This window comes from Motacilla alba, chromosome 1A (assembly GCF_015832195.1).
Source record: "Motacilla alba alba isolate MOTALB_02 chromosome 1A, Motacilla_alba_V1.0_pri, whole genome shotgun sequence".
In the NCBI taxonomy this organism is placed as follows: Eukaryota; Metazoa; Chordata; class Aves; order Passeriformes; family Motacillidae; genus Motacilla; species Motacilla alba.
The window spans coordinates 16,925,681-16,944,153 of NC_052031.1; the positions used below are offsets into that span (position 1 = coordinate 16,925,681).

The 18,473-nt window shown below is 36.2% G+C and overlaps 1 protein-coding gene across 9 annotated transcripts in view; it reads left to right on the forward strand.

Moving 5' to 3' along the window:
- The window catches only part of TAFA5 (TAFA chemokine like family member 5), a 470,404-nt gene that overhangs the window by 306,932 nt on the left and 144,999 nt on the right, over nt 1-18,473 (forward strand). The gene's annotated exons all lie outside the window — the stretch shown is intronic.

Sequence of the window (18,473 nt, forward strand, 5' to 3'; positions counted from 1 at the left end):
TTAGATGAAGATGATAGCAATGAAATACTTCATTACAGCAGCAATGGAGCTGCTTAATTTGAAAATAGTAGTAGTAAATACCTTCTTTCTTAGATTAAAGAATACCCAGGTAAAGACTCTTTTCTGAACATCAGTATGGTACTTAAGAAGTCAAGGAAATATGGAAAATGACCAGGGACAGGTCAAAAGAATTTGTGGTTTTTGCTTGATAATCTAGTGGCAGCTTGGGACAAACACTGGAATGTCTAGTACAAACGAGGATACTTAATTCCAATAGGTGAAAAGGTAATCCCAGGTGATAAAATGCCTGTAGCTCTAACAAGTCAAATGACTACTCGTGTCAGTGATTGTTCTATGGGGCTCTTATACAGTGTTTCTGAAATTCTTTAGTCTTAAACATGAAAATTATTCTGTAAAGAGGGAAGCATATTTACTTCAATCTGCATATCGAAAATAAGATAATTAGATGAGTTAAATTTGCAGATCTCTTGGGCTAGTTGAAATTGCAGATTTTCAGCTAGTATACTATTTTTTTTTCCAAATCAATTGCATTTTTATGTAATAAGGGTACTAGTGTTAGTGTAATGTACTTCCTCAATGGACATAAAAATTGGAAGCAAGCAAGAACAATGTACAATTAAAAATAACATGCCACATAATAAGTGAAGAGAGACATTAATTAGCTGATCACTAAGTAAATGTAAATAGAGTGACACATCAAACAGCTGTACTTTTTAGTGGATCTTTTAATCTGTGGTGCCTAATCTTTGTTCTTAATTTGGGAAAAAATGTAAGGTCACTTTTGGTGTTTGTGAATGATTCAGAAACTAAAAGGAGGTAAAAAAAGCATCAATAGCTACAGTTGCTCTAATGGCTTTACCCATCCTGCTGTGTTAGATAACTTCATGTAACCCCTGTGGTGGCACTTCGTGCTAAAGTAGCTATTTGCATTCCTACTGCAAGCCCTTAAGGTGACCCCAGTCACGGCATTCTGCAAAGGAAAGCTTTTAAGAGTGACAGATGTCCCAAATGCCATTGCTGCCATTTCAACACAGTCTTTCCAGAACTTTCCCCTCCCCTGGATCCCCTAAATACATCAAGCTCTACCTGGCATGCCTCTGTGGATATCTGATTAGTGCTTAGGTTACCTGTGTCTGCTGGCAGACCCAGACAAGTACCAGGACCAGGCAGCGCCAGGCACTGGGTCCATAGGCATCTAATGTATGGATCAAATAGGGACCTTTTCTGTTCACTTTTTTTCTCTGCTGGGTGTTGTATCAGCATTGGACAGTGCTGGTGGCTGTCAAAAGTCAGATTGCAGGTCCAGCTGGCTTCTGGTTGCTGGCACCAGGAGCCAAGGTTGAGCAGGCACCATGTGCATCTGTCTTCTGTAGCTGCCAAGGAACAAGATGATGCCATGGGAAATAGCAAAAACACTGCGATGACCTTGTAATGAGTGCTTACATGGGTGGTTGCTAGACAGATTTGAGTTGCCTGGGAAACCCCCATTTCAGCTCTCAACCTACAATGTCAGGGCAAGAGCCCAAGTCTAGCATTTATAGAAGCTAAGCAAAGCATTTGTAGAACCTAAGTGCTGGAAGGTGTGAGGCTGCTCTATTCTTAGTGATCATCATGGGCATTTCTTATAGCTGTAGCACTAATTGTGGCTGCACATTGAGTGTTTTTCCTGTGCAGTATCATGCTGTGTTGGGCTCTTACAAGTAAGATTTTTACTATATTTTCCCCCTGAAAAGATAAACCATATGTGAAATCATAATGAGATGGAAGAATGACATGAAAAGAAAGTTGTGGGGGATCTGCTGCATTGCACTGGTGGATTATGCCTCCATGAACTCAAGCAGCTCTACAAAGTCACTTCTGACCATGAGGTTATCTAGAAAGTAGGCAGCATAAATTGCTGTAAAGACTACACGGATCAGTTTTTTGCAAAATATTCAAAAGGCCAAGACTGGGAATTATCCACTAATGCTTCAGGGGCAATTCCCAGTGGTACAGTGTGTGGAACCACGTGAACTATATCTTTTAATAGGCTGTATTGGGTTAATCACTGCCAGTAAATTAAGCACCCGCCATCTGCTTGTTTACTGACCCCCACTCCCAGTCCCTGCAGAATGGGGGAGAGAAGAGCAAAAGTGAAAAAAAAAATAAAAATACTGAGAGTCAAGATGAAGACAGTTAAAGTGACAGCAAGAGTGGGAGGGAGCAATGCGAAAGCAGTTGCACACTCCCTCCCCCAAACAAACCAATGCCTGTCTACCTTGGAAAAACTACCCCATGTTTTTTATTGACAGGAGTGACATTGTATGACATGCAATATCCATTTGGTCAGTTTGGATTAGCTGTCAGAATCACAGAATCATAGAATATGCCGTGTTGGAAGGGTGTCCCCTCACAACTCTTGTCCATCCCCAGCCTGCTCCCTGTGGGAGGGCAGAATGAAAAGCAGAGGAAGCCTTGGTGCTGTTCACCACTAGTGTGTTACCAAGACATTTGTCGTAACAAGTCTAAAGTATCATGGCAGCTGCTATGGAAAAAACTACCTCCAGCCCAGCCAGATCCAGTATATACATTGCAATATAAGATTTGGAAGAAGAAAAATGCTCATAAAGGTTAATATCTTAGAGACAAAAGTCTGGAAAAACTCAGGTGAATATAGGAAAATCCATTGTTGCACTTCCAAGACATTGGGCAGATTTTAATATATTAGTATGCTCAGTTTTTATGTTCACAGCTCAATAAAGATACTAAATAAATTAAAAGAGTTCAGAGAGCAGTCTTGGTGATGGTGAAAGTAACATGCTTTGCTGTATGAAGTTTGTGCTAATCAAGACATTGGTTAAGAGTTAAGAGAATTGGAAATCTCTTGAGACCTCTTCCATCCCTAATTCTGGAGTACAGACGTTAGACACCAATGTTGTAACTTCGACTTTAAAAAATGCATTGAAAATTTTAAACTCAGGATTTTCTGTTTGTTTTCTGAAAACAGTTCTCTAGTTCTATGAGAGCTACTGCTAGCTGTGGTGAATAGAGTGATGAATGCAGAGAATTCCTTTGGGTAACATTGTACAGGAGGTCAGAATATAGAATTACAGTGATTCTTGCTGGTCTTAAAGTCTGTCATCCATAAAATAAATTAACAACTCTTGTGTTTTCCAGTTTCAGGTTTTTGTTTTTTTTTCTCAACTGGTATTGCTTTTATATTTCCAAATACATACATATATATATATATATATATATATATATATATAATTTTTTCGTTCTTAACCTAGTTAGGTTCTCACATTAAAATGATTGAGATAATTTACAATTTTGCATGAAGCTGATTCCTGCTTTTATTTGCTGCATTAGGAACAACTGTTGCAGCTAAGATGTGAAGTACAGGCTTTCATTTTCTCTCAAGTTACACAGATTTTGAATTTTCCTATTTCCAACAGCAACTGCAATTTTGTCAGTTGTAAGATATTCTCATATGCATTTATAAACATAAAATCTCAATAAAAAATCTCAATGCTTAATAAACAGAAGCTTAATATGCTTAATAAACAGAAGTTCTACATTTAGTATTAGTGTAAACTGATATATTTTGTTTAGTGGTATTATTTTGTTGTATACAATTTTAAAAAAGGACACAAATACTCTTTATACTGGTAATAATAGCTGTCTAATTTACATCATGCTCTAGTAGCTTGCTAAAAGAAATAAAAAGGGATATAAAAGCAGAGATCTTAAAAACTCTTGCTGGAAAGTTTGGACTTCTATTTCAGTGATTCTTACAATGAGATAGTAATTTAGAATTGTATTTCTGCTAAGCCTTTGATGGTAAATCAGAGTTGGTAAAAATATGCATTTTTCCTAACCAGGGTTTATTTTTATCCATTTCTATATTGAGGCAATTCTCTTTCATTATTTTAACAACAATATTTCAAAATTCTTTTTCAAGGTTACTCCTGGCCCTCTGTTTTAATGAGTCAGTTTTATAATGACAGGTTACTTATGTTGTTGACTGTATGAGTTAAGGCCACAGCTAGCTTAACCATTTTTGACTGAAGCATAATCCTGAACTCTTTGAAAAAAATCTTCCAATGAAATGTGTCTTTGGCAGCATACATCCCTGCAAGACAAACAAGCTGATTTGTTTGCTGGTGCCTACGTCACCAGAAGATGTTAAATCTTATTTACATTTTACACCATTACTTAAAGGAACTGAGTGACGTAGCCAGTATAGTCAGAGTACCTAGAGGAGGTTCTCAGTTTGACTCCAGCTTCACAAAAAGCTGTGCAAGCAGGAGCTCTTCATGTTTACAAAACGTGAAGGAAGGAGTACAGGCTTGTGAGCTGTTCTAAACTGCTTGTAGTTAATGTAATGTATATTGTCCCTGTCAAGCTGTTGGGACAAGGTAGATGCTACTCATTTTTAGTAGAAATATACTGCTAATGTAATGACTGGCATGTGTGAATATTTGTCATGATCTATGCATGAACTGCACAAAAAGTATATGATACTATAGCAGTAAGAGTGAAAGAACATACTAAAGGGTATGACTGTGATTACCAGGGATTCTGCTAAGGAGAAACAATTACTCATTTTTATAGATTTTAGTCTATAGAATCAGAAAAAAAAAATAATAGAGTTCCTTCACTTACTTAAGTTCGTCTCTGTTAAATAATAAGGCAGACCACTAGCACCCCAAGTGGGTAAGATACTGGAGTAACATCCAGTATGAAGCTGGATATAAGCATTCAGAATTCTTTTAATATTCTCTTTTCATCTTCCAAATGTAACACTTCACTTTATAATAAATGTGGGTTTGTGTTTAAAATTGTCCAGTGTTAAGGGTAGGTGCCAGAGAGCCTGATGAAAGCAGTTGTCATTTCTCCTGAAGCTATGAATTTAAATAGAATAGTCTTTCTGATAGCTGAAACATGGGTTATATTTAGTAACTTCCGGAAATGATGTGATTTCTTAATTTTAGGATTATTTTGAAAGCTGCTATGGAAGAGAGGATAGATGTTTCAAGAAGTGTCTTGAAGTTAATATAATTAAACATGTATTTATTGACAAGAGAGGGCAGGATTGAGAGTGCATTCAGCAGCTTCATTTGGCCTGTGGCTGTGCTAAGGAAAGCAGTCCATGGCCTAACTTCAACTGAAATAAATTTTTCAAAGAGCTTAAGGATAAGATTCAGCGCTCAGCGCTTTCCCCTCTAAGTACGGGATTTGTTTTATTGGCTTGTTTTCCCTAACTTATATATATATTTAACTTATATATATTTTTTTTTTTCCCATTAAGAAAAACAGAAGCAATGAAATGTTGGACAAAACGTTATCCACATATACTTTTTGTCCTGGGAGTAAGAGTGCACATGATAAATGAGAGCCACATTGCTCATATCCTACCAAGAGGCTCTTGGGTCCAGTACAGCTGAGTGCTGTGTAAAAAGCTGAATGGAACAGAACAGTGTATTAGAAAGTCAAACTTATTTAGGAAAGATTTCATATGGGGGGCGAGGTGAAATAATGTGCTGTAGGTATTACAGTGAATGGGATACCTTGCAGATTCCATTATAAAGAAAATTTTTATATTTTAAGCCAGGAAATGTATGCAGTATGGATGATTTTCATCTAAAATGTAGGGGTAGATGAAGCAGAAAAAATTAGACAGTTTTCTTTTTTAACAGCTTCATGATGCAGCTATATGTTCACACATTTTTGTGAAGTGTTAATGGCAAATACAGCAGTTAATGAGGTATAGAGGACTGATGCTGTATTATATCTCAGGCAAAAGGATGTGATTTATCATATTTGTTTTTCTGTGTCCTTAATTTATCTGTGATTAATGTGTGATGCATATGCAATGCTTTCTGTGTTTTAATAGAAAAAAATTACAGTGCTTTTTTTCCCCCTCAAACTGGCAATGAAAAATCCTTAAAAAAACCCAAAAAAACCCAAAAAACAAGAGGCACTTTCAAACACAACTGTATGAACACTTTTAATGCTATCAATTTAGATCTATTATGGTAAATTCTCCTTGGATTAATTTATGGCATTATGGCTTACCATGCACCTCAGGGAATCAAGAACAAAGTTAATTGTTCCTCTGAGATGTGCAATTTCCACCCTTTGCCCCTCAATCAACAGCTTGCAAAGCAGTAATTGAGAAACAAATCTGGGTGTATTAAGTTATTTCTCCTTAGAACAATTCTTGCTAGAACATACAGAAATAGGGGCAGCTGGCTGGTGCTGGGTTCTTACACATCCCTCTGGCTCCTTGCAGAGGCAGGATGTTAGACTAGACTGATTCAGGTCTGATCCAGTATAGTAATTTCTGTGTTGCTTACCCTTAGCCTTTGTTATTCTGGGTCAGTTAATCAACACATTAGGAGCTGTAACCAAGAGTCTATCCATGCTTTGACCAACTGGTAAGGAAAAGCTTAGCAGCAGGCTGTACTGTGCCTGCTTATTCAGTGTGAAATAAAGGCACACAAGAGCCTTTGAGGGGTCGCTTCTTTTTTGTTTCTTGTTTTACGAGTGTATGTTGTGCTAGGGGGTACTCAGGGTAACACATTCTAGACAATGTTACAGCTGTTCCTGAATGATTGAGTTTATTAACATGTCACAGGGTTGTGTAGTTCAGGTATGGGAAATATTGCGACTGATATTGAAGGTTTTTTGGGGCAGTTAAATTCTCATATCTATCTTTACATTACTGTAAAATTCTTTGATATTGCCTATATGCTGTGTTTGCAAATGTGTTTGTCATCTCTGTTGTTCTGACCAACCCTGTGCTACTCACTCTTTTGTCTTGTGAAATTGCCTATAAATTATAATTATTATTAGGAGGAATTATAAAATATTTCCACTTTCTCTTGTTCTTGTCTAATTAATATGGTCACTGCATCTACAGCATACCATAAAGAAACAGTCTTACTTCATGGGAAACCTCAGTGTAGCAACTTGATATACTATTGGCAATAAACCCCACCAATTCCTAGCATGATATAGCTGCAGATTCTTCCTGCTTCCCATTTGCTTGCAGTGTTAGCAGTATTTTGGGAATGACTGCTGTGAATGACTCAAGGCTAATTACTGTCCTTTTTTGTTCTTGTTGATCATACTTATGACGAACCTAAAAGTGCTTTTCCTATCCTTCACAGCAGATAAAAATTAAGAAAAAACATCCTGTGGAAGCACTGTTCCATTTCCAGACAAAATTCTACATCTGGTTGTTAATATGCAATTCCCAATACCATGAACTTTCATAGAGGTTAGAAATGAGAAAGATCTTCTAGGTCACCTTGTCTTCCCCTCAGTTGTACGTAGAGTAGATTCACATAAGGTACAGCCATGTCCCTCTGCACTGAAAGGGAGCATTCTTTTCACATGGCATGAGTGCTTCACTGATACTGGGAAGAAGAGAAAATACCTTTTTCCTGTAAAGGGTGTCTGAGATGAAGTTGTAGCACGTTGGCATAAAAGCTTCTTTGTTAATTGCTATTGTGCTAATGGTGCTTTGAATATGAATGTTTTGTAAGCAAGAAACAGGCAATGACTCAGATGAGCACTGCCTCAAAGAAAACTTGAGCGGGGCTGGAAGTGAAAGAAAGTCTTTGGAATTTTGCAGTCTGTTTTTGATTGGGGTGCACAGATTCAAGTCGTCAAGATCATACATGTAATAAACAGGGCACTGAAGCTGTATCATCTGCTACAATTTTGTTATAAAAAAACCCAAAAAATATAAAAATTCCCATCATTCACATTACAGCAAAGCTGCTGAAGAATTTGCTAACAAATTTATATCTGTGTGTGTTATACGTACCTCTGTCACATATGCTCTGAGGTTGATGTTCAGAAAACTGAAATACCTGCTTGTGCACATGGTAGAAATTGCAAGTCTCCATACTTTCAGACTATGTATCTGTTTTCATGAAATTATTCTCCCAGATTTTGACTATCTGGTGAATATTTCTAAGTTGATAAGCTGAGAAATCTTTGTAACAGACAGCTAAAAATATCTACCTTTTCACTAGCCAATAATTATGAATTTGAAGATTATTTTAGAATACACAATATGCTTATAATGGCATAAGATAGCTGAATGATTTTATGTTTACTAACATTATTAGGAAGAAATATAACATATACTAATATATAGATATTTCCATTCTTGAGCATAAAGGAATTTAAAAAAAAGTGTAAATAGGCTCTACACTTGTGGAATTAAGAATTATTTTTTTTCCCCCACAGGAGAAAGTGTGTACATTATTCTACACTTTAATACAAAGTATTCTATTATTACAATACAACTAAAGTGGTTAAACAGGGTATCCTGCTGACCAGAGTAAAACACTGCAGTGATGTAGTAACAGCAGCTCTTATTCCTGATATTGTAGATGCATAAATACATGCATACATGCTTAATATTATAATTAGGCATACTGGGATAATTTAAAGGGCCATTTTGCTATGTAAAAATATTTTTAAAAATAGTGGAGCTTCCCTGGGGGATTTCTGGAAGATTTTTTTTGTGTGTTTAAAATGTTGAGTGTAAATGAGCACTTAAATAGTTCAGTATTGTACTTAAGAGAAGCATAGAGAACTAGCAATTGTTATTTCTTAATCTGCAAGGGGCTATTTTCAAGCTGCAAATTCAGTCAAGCAGTGTTTTATTCAGAAGAACCCTCAAGAAACCCATTGCAGGTTTTGCCTGAGTCAGGACTGTGAACTTGTACTGTTTGCATTGTTACAATTTGTAGATATTTCTAATGAGGTTTCCCCATTGCTCTTACAAAGTAAGAGTCACTTGAGAAAGCTCTTTTTCAGACAGTTACTGTTAAAAGAAAACAATTACAGTCCTGCAGATGTAGTATTCCAACTTGCTTCCATTCCAGTTAATTTTGTAGGTTATTATCTCTTGTTTGTCCAGTGCTGATGCTTAGCTTGTTTTATTTTCCTTAAGATACTTTTGGATGTTAACAAAAAAAAAAAAAAAAAAAAAAAAAAAAAAAAAAAAAAAAAAAAAAAAAAAAAAAGCGCAAAAGCAGGAGATATACAATTTAGATGATTAACCTTCAGGAACACAGAGTATTTTGTTAAAGATGTGACTTTATTATAGCTGACAGAAGACTACTGAATGATTTGGAGTTTAGTAAAGGAAGATGAGTATACCCGTATAAGAGTTAAATGAGTTCTATAGGAATAATACTAAAGTCTATAGGACTGAGAAGTTCTGCCTTTGCCATTGAATTGTAAAAGCTGCCTTAAGAGTTTTTAGAAATGTGAGCATTCTCTGAAAGTTAGCCCTGGATGTCTTCCTAAAAGTTATGTTTTATGTCAACAAGAAATTGTTGAAATAGTTAAAGAACTTGCTGGATTAAATTTTACAGCCTTCAAAAACCTTGCTGTTTCTGTCCCTAAAATATATGACTCTATCATATTTCCTGTAAAGAAGTACAATGCAGAAAAGTAGTTTTAACTCTCAAGGTACTGACCTGATCAACTGCTTTGTGCCTGATGGTCTGGTTTTTACCAATTGGTGCAATTGCTGCAGAACCACAAATGCTTACAGCCACTAATTTTAAGAATGCATGGTTTAGATAAGTAAGTCAGAGTATATTTTCTGTGCTATTACTGTGTCCTTTGGCCCAACCAGCCTCCATTGTGCACCTTTTGACAGGGACAGGCTCCCTGCTTGCCAACAGAGTGGCTGTAGCATGGGAGCACATGCATTGCCTGCTCTAGGAGAGAGGCAGCATTTTCCCTTTTCACCTTGTGGCCAATCCTTCTAATCTGATTTAACAGAAATAATTTTGAAAATATAAAGTTAGGTTTTCTGGTGGTGAAAAAGATAGCAATATCAAGAAGACATGTGGCTGTTCATAGATTTGCCAGATGTGTTCTGATACATCGAATATTGTCTCTTAGGTCAAGAAAGACTATTCCTCCTAATCAGTGACTGTTTCTGTTATAGAGCTCCTTCTGAACTGCAGTGTTAATAATTTTTATGTACTAGAATTTAGAGGATCTTTGAAAATCAATGTTTTTGTTCCATGAGGTACACAAAGTGAAAATGTCCATGCATTAGCTGAGTTTTAGAGGTGCATTGTCTTTTTAAGGTATCTGTCTCCTAAATTTATGTGCATTAAAAATATAAATTAAAAATAGGTACCTAATGTGAATAAAGGCACTTGTTTGTATTTTTTTTATTCTTACAAAAAAAAACTGAGAGAAGCTCTACATAGAAATCTTGACTAAATAATGAGACAAACAGCTGCCCAAATGAAGTACAAAATTAGGAAAGTTGCATAAGATAATAAAATTTTGGGGTAAGGAACAGTAATATTTTTGTACAGATGAAAAGCTACCTTAAAAAAATTCACATGACCTAACCTGTCAGTTAAAAATCATTCTGCACAGCCATTATATCAAACTGTTGTCTGACAAGATGTGTGATTGACTGTGCAGCTGGGATATAACACATCCACCTGTAACAGGGTTTCACCACGGACAGTGTATCAATACAATGCATGTTATATAAAGTAACATTGCTGTATTTAACACTTTTTTACCTCTGTTGGTCAAACACTGGCTGGTGAAAGCAGAAGTCATAAGAAAAGGCCAGTTTCCAAGCTATCTAATGCTCAACATCACAGTTCCCTATGGCAAGTTTCCTGGGTAACTGACACAAGTTTCAAAAAATCACAAGTGCTTATATTAATTGTATTCTTGTTCTGAAAAGTGATACCACAAAAAGTGTTCTCTTTTTTCTATGTTTTCACCTATTTCACTAGTTTTATTGGGATTTTTTTCTTAATCTTCATTTTTGAACCATTGATTTGTGTCAAAATCCCCTGTATAATTGTAGCTTATTTTTAATATTTGGTGAAAGCAAAACGTCACGGGCTTACCCCAAAAAGCATATAGTTTTACAATAACACAGCATCTAGTCATGTGGAATAGGGGGAAAGCACTTTGGGTAGGAGATAAGTTCAGCTTCATTGCTGAGTTCCATTTTCTAGTACTTTCAATTGTTCTCACAGCAACATCTTAGTGTGTTTCTGTGCTAGTCTTCGAGCTCATTTCAACTCAATTTGCTTCCATGTTCTGTTCATACATACATGACAAAAGGAGGGCAGAGTTTCCCATTGCTCTGGTTGTTGACAAAGGAAGCCCATTGTACTTGAGAACAGCTGAATTATTATCTCTTTCAGTGTACAATAAAATGTCACCACCATGTCACAGCAGCAATACACATGCTGACACCAGACTTGGAAAGTACTAAAAGCAGTGAGGGCCACAGCAGAACCACTCAGCTAAATGCCTGTCCTTTGAATACACATGAAGAACATTAACTAAAATTCCCAGAAACAGCTGTCAAAAGATTAAAGACTAACGGATTTCTGTCCTCAGGCACATGAAATCTCACGTTCTGATTCTTATTGCTTTGCCCCAGCAAAAGAACTTGTCAAATGGAGAGTGCTTCTTGTTTTCTTTTTTCTTTTTTTTTCTTTCTTTTTATATTTTCCTTACTAAGCATGTATAGAGTTCATTAAAGGTACCCAGTAAGACTGGGTACATGAATGCTTTACAGCTGGAGTCCCAAGAAGAACCTTGGTCCTTGGCTATAATTTTGGGGTGTGTTTTGTGAAAACTCTGACCATGTAACCCAGAGCAAGTTTAATTATTACTGTGTTTTCCTCCTTTAAATTCTTGCTTCAATGTGTATTCAGTGGTTACTTTTGTATGTTCACATGCTTCAGAGCTAGGAGAGTTCTGAGAGTCTTTCTCCCTCTTCCACAGCTGCCCAGCCTCTGCATAACGTAGGGATGGCAGTGAGTATCTGGTCAGTTCTCATTTGACTTTTTACTGTAGTGAATCTGGTCTTCCACTGCAGTTCTCTGCTCATATCATCAGGAGATCTTAAACTGGTGTACTTAGGAGAAGAAAACCTAATATGTTCTGGTCTTTTGCCTTTACTTACCTACATTGTCATACTGACTCCACTGAACGAGTTGCTCAAGTTTTTGACTTTGCCCATTAGCTTCAGTAGCTACTACATATAGCTGGGATTTATCCTCCTTTTCCTTCCTTTCTTGCCTATTTTTTTTTTCCTAGTATCTGTTTTCCCACTACTTCCAATTTTAACCCTTTGTGTCTATTCTGCCTGTGATCTTCACATTCTCTTCTTTGGGTCTGAAATTGCTGTCCTTCTCCAGTGAAATTTGCTGTTCTCAATGTGCTGGCAGCAAAGTGAATTGTGATGAAAACCTGATCTCTGAAAGCTTTGCTGGCATATCACTGATCAGATTTTTAGTAATTTTTGCTTTGCTTACAGTACACTAATTGAATACAGCAGAGCAGAACAGCAGGGAACGGGAACAGAAAACACTGGGTCCTGACAAAGGCTTTCTCTAGGGCTAGGTGTTCTATTAGCATTCTCTTATTAGATAGCAAATGCTAACTACCCACAGACAACAAAGCAGTAAGATCATTCACAGATTGAAAACCATTGAATATGTACATCTATGGATATTCAGACAAATGCTGAATTCCTGGGCAGTGTTGTAGGCCAGGTTGCATATTCAAAAGACAGACATTTAATGTTTCGTTAGAAAATGCTGGTTTTGAAGAGACTAGCAGCACATTTATTTTCTCTAAATAAAATTCAACATGTAAATTTTATCAGTATTCATCATTTATTATAACTGTCAGGATGTTTGTTGTGACCCTGTGAAATTTATTAAACTATAATAAATTATTTTTTTCTGTTTCTGTTCAACTGCTTTGTAGGCAGTTGGAAAATATGTGTTATTTTTGCTGCATTACTTTTCCAAGTAAGCAATTTTGCCAGTGAGAGTATTATTTGCCAGTGAGAGACTGAGGAGTTGAAAACAAATGCAGAGATATATTACAATCTCAAATGAGAGCAATTAGAAGAATATTGGCCCTTGAAAAGTAAAATGGAAACAGACATGAGGTGATGGTGCAGCTGATTTGTAGGACACTTTCCATGTTAGGATAATGCTTCTGTCATACAAATATTTGAACATCTGGATGTAGACTAATATAAGGTACCTATCACTATATCAGTGATTCACATAGTATTAAAGATTTCCAAGAACTGAAAATAGAGAGGCCAGAAAAATACATTCTAGTTTCTACACTACAAAAAGTCAGGTGTCATGTTCTTTTGCCTTTAGTCCCAAATGTTTTTCACTGTTTATTTATTTATTGTTTGGAGTATCACAATGAGGAAAGTCTTCTATTTGAAGGAAAAAAGATAAGAGCTATTGAATTTCATGAGAGTGCTCCTAGAATCTGGATTATACTTCAGGGTTTTTTTGTGTAATTATTTTTCAGCTGTCAATATATATTTATTTCAGAGTCTTATGAAGATATGGAAAAACATTAATTATGTCATAAAATTGAACAAATACATTAATGCCTTTCTAAATGGAGTAGTTTAAATTTGGTCTTACTTTTTCAAAGTATTTTCAAGTAGTTTCTGGATCAGTGGTTTACTAAGCCTCCTGCTTTCACTCAGTTTAACTCAACAACTTCTTATACCAGGTAATTCAGCTGAATTCCTAGGGGCCACTCATGTAACTGGCAGTGGTGTCTCTTAAGGAGTCTTTGTTTGGGATAATATGGATGACTATATAATTTAGAGATTGTCTCCTATGCATTATCCTGCTCCTCCTAAATACATGTTGTACAAGGTGCAATCTGCGTAATTCCTGATAAAGCCAGATTGTCATTCTTTTTGGGATACAGGTGAACATTGATGGTATTTTCTCAACCTAGCAGTTGCAATAAGATTTATCCCTCAGTGTAACTATGATTGGATGAGCTGTAGGAGAAGCCTCTGCCCTGTCATTCAATCTTTTAGTCATGATCTAGTTACCTGGTCTCAATTTGCCTGGTCTCTGTAGCCCACAGGAGATCACTTTTTCCCATGTATTTCTCAACCTCAGCTAAAGCATCCCTCCCAATCTTGACAACAAGAGCTAAATGATAAAATAGGTGTCTAGACATTGCTATATTGCTGTTCCTAGAACTAAATAGTCTTTGGTCTAGATGCCTTATAAATAATTGAGACAATCTAACTCTTTGTGAATTAGCAGTGCTTCAATTCTTTTTAAGGAAACAGAATGACTGCTGTAAAAGGTATCCAAGCTTTGTGATGTTTCCTTGTTGTAAAATAGATTGACATTTGGGGCTTTTACACTATTACAGTCAAATTGCTGCTCTAAAGACAGTTCATGATTGCAGTATCTTAGAGTGGTGTGATTCAGTTTGTCTTTCAGATGGCCTTTTTCCTGCCACTGCAATTTAACTGATATATGTTTTTGAAAGCATATTGCTTTGCATAGTTTTATTGTTGTTTAATTTTTTTTATGTATACATATTGAAGTACACTCTCTCTCTGAAGGAAGACAGGACACAGAAAGGTCTCCAGTCTAGTGATCACTAAGAATTCAGAGGTTTTGCTTCCAGCTGTGCAACAAATTCTTGTGTGGCTTTGGTCAAGATGATTAACCTCTGTGTACAATGGGGACGATGAACAGCATTTACCAGTCACAGATAAAACTAGCTAAACATAGGAAGTTCTGCAAGGTGTTTGGGGACCTTTGATAGGTAGGTAGTGTATATGTACTGAATCAGGCAGAGGAGGGAAATGGTCAGAGAAAAAAGCTAGGGTTGAAAAAAATGGAAAAAGGAAAAATATCAGATAAAATTTTAAAAAGGCTAGGAGATGAGTGGGATTATGAAACCAGTTGGGATCATTTGAAGGTGAAAAATTATAAAAGATGTAGTCCTAATCAGTGTTAATAGGACAAGCAAAATACACCAAGATGAATGTATTTGTCTATGTACTTCTAAAGTGGTGAAGCCAAAGGCCTTTCTGAAATTTGGGAATTTGCTGTGATCATCAGCTTTCAAGGAAAACCACAATGAAATAATATATGAAAGTCAAAGAGGTAATATTTTCTCCAATGTGTATGTTACAGGTTGCATTAAATGCTAAAAATTACTATTGAATAAAAAATAATGTGAAGAAGAGCATAATTCTGGGAAAAGTACAGTTGAGCTAAGTTCTCATTTAAGAAGTATGTTTCAAAATGTGTTTTGCTTCAGAAAAATTCCCCCTCGTCCCTACTTCAATGTATCTCCTCTGCTATTTTTTTTTTTACTTTATTTAGGCTCAGGCATTATGGTTTTGATTATACTTTATCAATACATGAAAAAATTATAAATATTCAGTTTGCACACCACCTTTTATGCATAGAAGCATTATGTATTCTGAAATCATAAGTGTCAGTAAACAAATGCTATCTCAATCAATATTCTTATCCAGGAAAAATAAAGGACATTTTTACTTTTATTTCCCTAATTCATTCCCCAACATTAAAAAAAAAAAAGAGACAACAAACTGCAACAATCTGAATGTTTTAATTTACTGTATTTTAGATGGCTTTAAGCTTTTGTATTTACTGCTGATGAACAAGACTTATCTTAGTTTTTTGCTATCACAAACAGTTGATGTTCTTTAGTTAAAAGATTGACTAGAGATGCAGATTGATAATTCCCTGAGTGTGGGTTGAATCTGGGAAAAGAATATCTAGAAAATAAACCTGATTTTACATAGGAAATATATGTACAATATTAATATATATTATAATATCTCCATGTTAAATATATTATATTAATACTATATAAATATTATAATATTATAATATTATAATATTTATATAATATGAAGCCAGGTGAGAGGATGGTTGACAAAGCTTATCTAGTTGCAGTATTTAGCAGAAAACAATCTGTGGTGTTCTGAAACACGAATCAGTTGAGCAGTCATAAATTAGACCATACTGATCATGAATGGAGACTTTTTCTACAAATAACTGGATTGCAAGTTTCTCTTTCTTACAAAACAGTTAAGATCACATTGGTGGGTAGTCTGTCATGATGTTGATACAACATCTGCTTGCATCCAATGCCTCAAAACTGTTTGCATGAAAACCCCTTGGACAGAGTCCATTTGTTCTCCAGGTCAAATGGCACTACCTGGGAAAGCAATTCTACCATGTGCTGAGCAATGTCAGTGCCCATTAACTACAGTTTGAGTGAAGAGGCACAGCCCTTCTTAGGAGGTGCAAGGTAGTGTCAGCACAAATTCTAAAGCTGAAATTCAGTTCTTTGCAGAAGCTCTCCACAAAGCCTGTGTATCATTTAATTCTTCACAATGGAGCTCGGAGTGGATTTGAAGAAGCTGATAGGCTTTTTGCTCTCTTGTCTGCAGAGGGCTGAATTATACCCCTGGTGAATATACACAGTAAAAAGGCAACTATATTGCCTCAGGAAATACACTACATTCCTTTGCTCTGACTATTATAACTCAGTTTCAATTACTGATGAAAATTCTTTGATATTATGCTGATAAAAATTGTTGCACATTTTGCCCCTTTCCTATATTACACATTGAGCTTCACTCTCATACCGTGATATAATGTGCAAACTGAAAAGTGAAAATGCAGAAATAGATGCAGGCCTGCAGACAAGAACAGGCCTCCCTGGTGGCACTGTGAGTGAGGGCCTGTGTTGGTGAGGCTCCTGAAGCAAAGCAATGAGTGGGTGGAAAAGCAGAATTAAAGGGACGTAAACCCAGTAATGGGGAAGAGATCTCGGCAGGAAGCAGGATTGGAAGAGAGTGTGAGGGCTGAGGAGGCACAGTTTTGATGCTGATTAGCTTTAAATCAGGTGAGCTAGCTAGCTTTTCCCTACAAAAGAAGTTCTGATTCTCAAGCCTAAAGGCGTGAGCTGGTCTGTACGCAGCACAGAAGTGTTTTAGGATTTATGTTTTGTAAAATACCCTTGGTGTGTTTTGAATTTGTGTGGATATAGCCAATATTCAGAGCAAGGACCCCATGGATTTGTGATAATACCAATAGCAACCAAGCAAACACGAACAGTAATTCACAGATACTTTTTTTTTTAATAAGATTACTTCAAGTCACGTTTCCAGGAAAACCTCCTAGCTGAGATAGTACAGGCAATCTAGTGGATACTTCTGAGTTTAGCCTACTATTCAGTCTTTCAGTGATTCCTCATATTGTTGAAACATTTATAGAAATAGCCATTTTGATATGTGAATTTAAAAAGACATGCATGCAAGTAGGTCAGATTTGGTGTTAGCATTTTACTGAGCTTTTTCTGTTAATCCTGTTACTGGATGCAGGCCTTCACTGGAAGGATGAGGCTGTTTTCTGTTGCAAGGAGAGGTTAGTCTCAAGAACTGATATGATCCAGTTACCAGTAGAGCAGTACCTCTGGTGCCCTAGTAGAATCCACATTTCTGTGTATTATGTCCTAAAAACCCTAGCAGAGTTGCTTCAAAAAAAAGTAGTTATGAATCATTTCACCATTGATTTATATATTGCCTAATGAACAGTGCAAATTCCTATGTAAACATTTAGGTGCTAAAGAGGTTTAATAATTAAAATATTAATGTGAATTTCAGATTGAGCTTCCATTGAAAGAAATCGGGTTTAGTTATATTTCTAGAGCTTACCAATAATTATACCAGAGCTGAGGACACAAGGTATTTTGCATCAAAATATTGGAAAGGGTTTTATAAAAAGACTTTAAATTTCACTTCTATTTTTTGCCATGATCCGGTGGTATTGGGAATTATATTCTTAAGTAGCTCCAGACAGAAGAAGTCAGGCTGAATTGCACATTCAGGTGCATAAAGCTGCAGCTGCCACTGGGATAAATGCCTACTTTTAGTCTCCTTGGACCCCAAATTAATTTGGTACAGCATAAGCTTCTTGTACTCTTATTTCACGAAGTACTTCTCCTGTAGTTCTTTTTTTGTTGGGCTTATGATTACTGAAGGTGTGTTATGTTATTGGTGTCACACATCAACATAAAGGAAGGCATGATCTGTGTCCCTCTATGTGGGACAAGTTCTGGCCTTGAATCCTAGGACACTTATGTACAAATTGAAGTGCTGAAGCTTTCCCATAGTGCAGCCAAGAACTGGTGAGATGACTCATGGAGGAACAGGACCACTTTCTGCAGAATGAAAACCTTACAGTTTGAGCTAAAGTTTGGGAGGCCTTACCCTGTTTAGCATGAGTATATGGCACCATGCAAGTGAGTGTCTTTCTGTATATGTATTTTATGAAAAGTATGCTAAACACTCCACTCTACAATATTGTCTTCAGTGAAAAGTAAAAGAATAACAGAATACCAGAAATTAGTCATATTGTATGCTATTTGATGAGAAGGAACCCGGATACTACAAATGTGAACTCAAAATAAGTAGTATTATAGCACAGAAAGAGGTCTACAGGTCTACAGAGGTCTTTTAAAGCCCCTTCTCTCACTACCTTGAGGAAAAAATTCTCCTTACAACTCCTTTGCTTTTACTTTATTGCAGTCAGGGCTCT